This window comes from Hylobates moloch, unplaced genomic scaffold (genome assembly GCF_009828535.3).
Source record: "Hylobates moloch isolate HMO894 unplaced genomic scaffold, HMol_V3 SCAFFOLD_9, whole genome shotgun sequence".
NCBI classification, from domain to species: domain Eukaryota; kingdom Metazoa; phylum Chordata; class Mammalia; order Primates; family Hylobatidae; genus Hylobates; species Hylobates moloch.
Window position 1 is genome coordinate 82,514,880 of NW_026652284.1, and position 7,413 is coordinate 82,522,292.

At 38.1% G+C, this 7,413-nt stretch overlaps 1 pseudogene; it reads left to right on the forward strand.

Moving 5' to 3' along the window:
* The first annotated feature begins 514 nt into the window (after positions 1-514).
* Positions 515-697, forward strand: LOC116812742 (ATP synthase subunit ATP5MJ, mitochondrial-like; annotated as a pseudogene).
* The last annotated feature ends 6,716 nt before the right edge of the window (positions 698-7,413 follow it).

Here is a 7,413-nt window from a genome sequence, read left to right on the forward strand (position 1 = left end):
ATGAAATAAAAAACAGAAAATACAGAAAATTAATAAGATCAAAAATTGACTCCTTGTGGCAGAATTCATAAACCCCTAGCAAACCTCAAGAGAAAAATAGAGAAAAGGCAAATTGCCAATATCAGTATTCAAAGGGGATGTCACTACAGAAACCATGGTATCAAAAGTATATAGTATAGGAGCAATGTGAACAACTTTATGCCAATAAATTCAATAACTTAGATAAAATGAACAAATTCCTTGAAAAATTCAACTTATCAAGTAACGAATATGTTACATTACAGAAGATCCCCAGGGCTCTGTTTGGCACAAGGTCTGAAACAGGGAAGGGAAAACTGCAACAAATGCTATAAAAGAAGCTCTTTAGAATAAAAAGAAATGGCATCATATGGTAATTCAGATCTACCGGAAGGAATAAAGAGCACCAAAAATAGTAGACTGTGGATGAATATAAAAACTATAGTCATTGGCTTTGGGGCTCAGGTGCAGCCCGAGTTGTTGGTTCTGCACTGAGATGTTCCAAAGCACTATTAAAAATGTTTGGATCCCCATGAAGCCTTCCTATACCCAAGCATGCCAGGAGATTTGGGTAGGAATGGGGTTGATAAGCCTTATTGCTTATAAAATCAGAAGTGCTGATAAAAGAAGTAAAGCTTAGAAAGCATTGAGTCTTGCACCCACTCGTGGTCATTATTAACCAGTTTTACTTAGATGAAACATCAGTCTGCCTGTAAATTTACACAAGCTGTGCTAGATGGGAACACAGAACATCGCTGTACACTTGCATAAGTGTGGTCTATTTCATGGCATGAGTAAGTGTATCTGTGAGATGCAACACTAAAACGAACTACATGTCTTTTCTTCTCTTAATTTATGTGAAAGACATTTGACTCTCTAAGGCAAATATTATAACACAGTGTTGTTAGGTTTAAAATTTATGTCAAAATTATATGATTCCATTTGTATGAAATGTTCAGAATAGGCAAATCCATAGAGACAGAAAATAGACTAGTGGTTTCTAGGGTCTGGGGGTAGAGAGGAATAGAGAGTGAGTACTAATGACTATTGCCTTTTAGGAGTGAGAAAAATGTTCTGGATTAAATGTTCTGGTTTTGCAACTTTGTGAATATAATAAAAACCACTGAATTATATACTTTAAAGGGGTGAATCATATATATGGTATGTGAATTATATCTCCCAAAAATGTAAGTAGATGCAATATATATGAAAAAAACAGCAAAAAGGATGAGAAAAAATTGCAACTACATTATCGCAAGTTTTCTGTATTTTTCCTGAAGTAATTCAGTATAACGTCTAAGAAGACTATAAGTTAATGATGCATATGTAATCCGTAGAGCAATCAATATAAAAATAAAAGGAACTATAGTTAAAAAGCCAAAGCAAAAACCTTCTGCTTCCAATTATGGTAGAGTAACAAGGACTAGACTTAAGCTTTTTTGGTTGGAAAACTGAACGTATGTAACAACTGTTTCAGACATTGGACAACCAACAACACAAGACAGTGGTCCATGAAAAAACAGAAACAGACAACCAGGCCCCATACTGACTGCAGCATTTTGCTTGAAGTCAATTTCTGGGTTATGGGTACAGGTAGGAGGAGTCATGCAGAGCCTGGTAGCCTCATGAAAATGAAGGGATGGAAATGAGAGTTTGGAGAGACTGAGACAGTTGGAAGATGTGGGCCAGGATCTGGACAGGAGGGAGCTAAGAAGATGAGAAGACCCAGAGATTTGCATATAGGTCTACTTGAGTCTGATGAATGCTGGATTATGCAAAAGAGTGAAACATCACAAGACAAAGTAAAAAAGAACCAGAGAGTTGTAAACATAGAATTCCCCAGAGCTCTCACATGGTAAAAAGACAATAGCTCTGACCAGCCAGGGTGGTGAGTTCTCAGTGGTTACCCAGGGAATTCCTAATCACAATGCAATCTGATCGAAACTATAGCATCTTGCTTAATATAACAAAAGAATTAATATCAGTGCAAAGAAAATTCACCAGTCCATAAAACAAAACACAAATACACAATGAACATGTGGCGTTTAAGAAAAGATCACTTATATTAGAAAATGTATTAATATAATTCACCATATTAAATAGATCAAAAAGAAAAATCACATAATTGATTCCATAGATGCTGAAAGGCTTTTACAAAATGTAAACTCCATTCTTGATATTCCCAAAAACTCTGGATAAAAATACATACATGCTTCCTAAACATGATAAAATATGATTTCAACTATAGTACCTTGCTTAATGAGGAAACACTAGATATATTTATATCAAAGACAGAAAGAAAGAAAGACAGAAAAAAGACAATCATATCCTTTATAACTATCACTCTACATTGTTCAGAAAAATTAAACTAAAAAGGAGAAAAATATAAAATTTCCAAAAATATACAATAAAGGAGGAAGTAAAAGTATGAGAATTTATGGATGTGATATAGTTGTTCACCTAGAAAACTCAAAAAGAATTAACCGAAAATTTAAACTACAAGCTCAAATGGAAATATTTTTGCAGTTCCACAAGATATGTTTTTTTACATTTTTTAGGATTCCATAGGAAGACTGGTGAAAGATAGCAAAATATTTAGGATTTTTAATTTATTTTAGTCATAATTTCATGCTCATTATATTTAGGTATCTCCCCAATATCTGCAAATAATTTTCAACTATCTTTGACATATTCCTAAAATGAGAAAACATTTTAAAATCTCTTTTCTGTACCACTGAGCAGGTAAGAAAATAAAAGACATTCTCAGAAGCCAAAAATAAGGAGAAAGTCATGAAGTGAAGGAAACCAGGGGCTGCCCTGGGGTATTCCCCAACAGTGGTGGCTTAGAGTTTCAGTTTTCTGGTTTTTGTTTTTGTTTTTTGTTTTTTGAGACGGAGTCTCGCTCTGTCGCCCAGGCTGGAGTGCAGTGGCGCGATCTCGGCTCACTGCAAGCTCTGCCTCCCGGGTTCACGACATTCTCCTGCCTCAGCCTCCTGAGTAGCTGGGACTACAGGCACCCGCCACCACTCCTGGCTAATTTTTTGTATTTTTAGTAGAGATGAGGTTTCACCATGTTAGCCAGGATGGTCTTGATCTCCTGACCTCATGATCCACCTGCCGCAGCCTCCCAAAGTGCTGGGATTACAGGCGTGAGCCACCGCGCCCAGCTGAGTTTCAGTTTTAATAGTTCACATGAAAATAAAGTCTACAGCCTGCATGAAGTGGAAAGAAATCGAATCAGATCTTTGTATCAAGTCAAGATCCCCAAAAGACGACATTCACAGTAGAAGAGTTGACTAGAAAAGAAAAAAAAAAGGTGTTCCACATAGGCAGATAAGAAAACTTGCTTGTTCTCTTAAGTCTTATTTTCTTAAGAGGTTAGTTTGACATCTTGCTTAAAAACTCATAACCACAAGTTACCCTGTCATAAGTTTGGGGCTGGAATCCAACCTACCTGTAAAGCCAGAAAAATCCAAGCTGAGAATGTATTGTAGCATAGATCTGGATTGTTAGTGCTGCCAGGTGCCTGGAGATAGCAAGCCAGTTCCTCTGGGGAGAAATGTCCTGAATTCAGGCCTCAAAGAATAAATTTCTGAGTTCAGTAAGTTTACACACAGACATGCACAAGGGAAATAAGCCATCTTCAATGAGAGTCTGCCTAGGAAACAAATGGGATGAAGACCACAGAGACCACAAACACTGAAATAATCACACAGTGAGGATCAAATTAGGATACTTAATGTGTGTAAAGAAAGAAAAGAGGGGATTGAAATTACAGTATTAGAACAAGAGTTGTTAAGTGATCAAACTGATTTGAAAAAAGAAATAAAACTTTTTTTAAAAAAAACATAAAAAACATACTAACTGAATTTAGAAATCCCTTGGATAGTTTGAATCACCCATTAGGCACAACCGAAGAGTAAACTATTAAGCTGGCAATACTACTAAAAAAAAAATAGGGTCTGGGGTCCTTATATTAATTTCTAATTTACACATGAAACTGTTTTCATGACAATAGGACAATAGTGATGAAAAGATGACCACGGACTACGGTAAAGACAACTAGAGATCCACCAAAAAACTGTCCCCTTCTATTGAACGCAGGGGTGGCTGAGAGTCCACTGTTCAGATAAATCTTAAATTTCTAAGTTTCTCCCATGCAACTAGTTGTGGCCATGTGGCTAGTTCACTCCAATAAAATACAAAAGGAAATGACGTGTAAAACTTCCAGACCAAGGCTTTTTTAAAGTGGAGGTACCCCCTCCATGTCCTCTTTTCGTTGCCTCCAGCTTGCAGGTGTAGATGCTGAGCTGTAGGAGATGGTGGAGCCACAGATGGAAGCAGCCCTGCTTTATCCTGCTTTGTGTTTCCTCATAGCATTTGTGACCATATGACATGGGATATATTTATGTATTTATCACTTATATCCCCACATTCAAGTGTAAATTCCATGTGAGTCCAAACTTGGTTTTGTTAATTGCTGTATCCCTGCATCTAGAGTTCAGGTTAGTACTAGTACATGTTAGAGATATAATAAATATCTGAGTGGATACAATTGTTTATCAGCCCCCCGCAAATGGGTCTTAGGCAGCCAGTCTGGTGGCAAACTACTGGTGAAGCTCATATGAAGTAAATTCTCCAATATTAAAATATGTGCTTGGTACAGCATTTCTCTGCATGAGCTCTGTTTGCAATGGCATCTAGGAAATAGACACCATGAAGGTCTACCCTTTCAAAGTCAGGGCACCAGCTCTGGGCACCTCAGGGAGCAGAACCTCTGTGCACTGTGTTCTCTGTCTGGGTTTTCAAGGCTACCACATGCCCTGTTCTTGTCTGGGTAGGAATATGGCTGCAGCTTTGTAGCCTTTGTGAAGGGAGATGCGCCACTTTGTCTCAGGAGCCAAAGTTTGAAGGAGAGTTCAGAGCTTGCTGAGTGCTACTTTCTTTGGTTGTGAAACTGTCTCTTTTGATTTCTAATTTTCTAATTTGGCAGTCTTAAAATTTTAATGATGTACCAGAAGTAACAAGGAATGGAATCATGCTGAATAGCAGCTAGGAACAATCAGATAAATAATACTATTTATGTGTTTGGAGCCTCATCATTTACAAAAGGTTTTCTCATATCTTATTTTACCTAGAACTTCTCAACAGCCCTGTATGAAGACAGTGACCCCATTTTGTAGATAAGGAAACTGGGGCTCACAAAAGTTGGTTGTCTTTTTTAAAATGGCACTGTTGATGAGTGGCAGTGTTGAGACTTAGCCCCTTCTCTTTCCAAATCTCAAGCTATTTCCATTATACCATTTAATAAGATTGAGGAGAATGAACATCATCATCCCTCTAATATCTATGGGACACTTATTTTGTGCCAGATTCATGCTCAGTGTTTTATGTGCATTATCCAATGTAATCCTCACAATGACCCAAAATGGAGAAACCATTATTTTCAAAGAGGAAACTGAGGCCAAGAGATTGAGGAATACTTGCCCAGGTTACAAAACCGGGTCCAGGCAAGAATGAGTTATAAACTAAGTTCTAATTCCAGCCCACAACCTCATCTTTTCTCTACTGAAAAGTTGGTGTCATAAAGACAAAACATTGTCACTGAGTTTCATGTCCTCATCTTCTCTTTCTTATACTGTTAGAAAAGTTCCTCTTCAAACTTTCTGCATATCTGAAGTCTTGACTACCTCCCCCCTCCCCCAATTCTGTCTCCATACTAAAGACTCAGTCATTCTTTCCAAAAGGCAACTGAACAGGGAGAATCTGCTATTTGAAAAACCTCCACTAATTCCAAATCATCTCCTGATAAAGATCAAACTCCATAATATCTTATTACATGCCTTTCACAAATGAGTCCTAACCTGCTCTTCCAGGTGCATTCTGGCAGCTTCACTCTGCTCAGCCTACATTTTCACCATGGTATTCTCAGATTTGTCTCTTTTTATACAATGCTTTTTCTGCCCGAGATGCTCATATCTGTCTTCTCTATCTGGCAGACTTGTACTCACTTTCTTTTGGATTAGAGATGTCTATGGTGGTTATCCTGCACCTTTCTCACCACTATATGTGTGATGTATGGATAACCATTTTAGTTCAAAGATCTCTCCACCCCTAGGAGATGCACCAAAGAGACCACACTCAAGGAGTTCTTCATATTTGAATCTGACCTGCATGATAAGCCTCTGGACCTTGCAACAATGCCACAGTGGAACATGACTTTTGGGAAAGGGATGAGTATGACTTTGCATGTGGGAGAGACATTCACTGTTTTGGCCACAGGGCTGGCTATGGTACGTATTTTCCAAAGATCATCATAATTGATTTCTCCTTGACCAGTGTGCACATTTCACTCCTCCATCAAAATGTGGAATTTCATTTCCCCTCTCCTTCAAACTTGGCTGGTTCTGTGGCTATTTTGACCAATATAATGTGGCTTTTGACCAGTAGAATCTATTACTCTTGAGCTCAAGCCTTAAACTTCCATTTCACTCTTCTTATAGCCCAGCAACTTTATTATGGAGGCTCAAGCCACATAAAGAGGCCATAAGGAGAAAAACTGAGGTGTTCTATTTGATAGTCTCAGCTAGGATCCCAACCAATAGACAGTACTAACTGCCAGCCATGTGAATGAGCCATCTTGGATGTTCCAGCCTAGTTGAGCACCAAGATAACTCAGCCACTGCCAACACGACAGGAAGAAACTTCAAGCTGAGCCTAGTCAACCTAAATAATTATTGAATATAATAAAGGATTCTTGTTTTAAGCAACTAGGTATCGGGGTAGTTTGTGATGCAGCAATAGATACCTGAAACAAACCACGATGCCTAGAACAGTTTGTGGCACTTAGTAGATGCATAGAAATTAGCTGATAATGAATAAATGAATGACAGTAGTAAGTATATTTGATTTATTTCTAAGTAAAGGCTTCAAATGACCCTGTCACCCTAGCCACAGCTCATTAGGCCAGTCATGAACAACTGACATTATTGCAACTTCTGCAATGTCCAAGGAGAAGAGCTTAGCCCAACATAGCCAATTGTGACAACTAAAGCAATCAGATCCTCTATTGAAGAGTCATAATGTGAAATACACAAAAGAAGTCAGCTGTTTGTAGTAGGGTGAAAAGTTGCAATTCTTGTACATGTGAGCAAAACCTTGAAGCCACAGAGGTCGGGGATCAATAGAGGTCCTAAGGCAATGGGATCTATGAAGCAATGAAAGCATAAGACACACTTCTGAGATAGGAGGAAGGGTAAAGTATAGGCAGTTGGTAACCTAGAGAAGTGGTAGAGATTACAGAGAGTAGCTGAGACACCATAACCACAAAGCAGTAGAGTAGAAAGTAACAGATTTTGCTTCTTAGAGGAAAACCAAATAGGTTAGTTGCTAAAA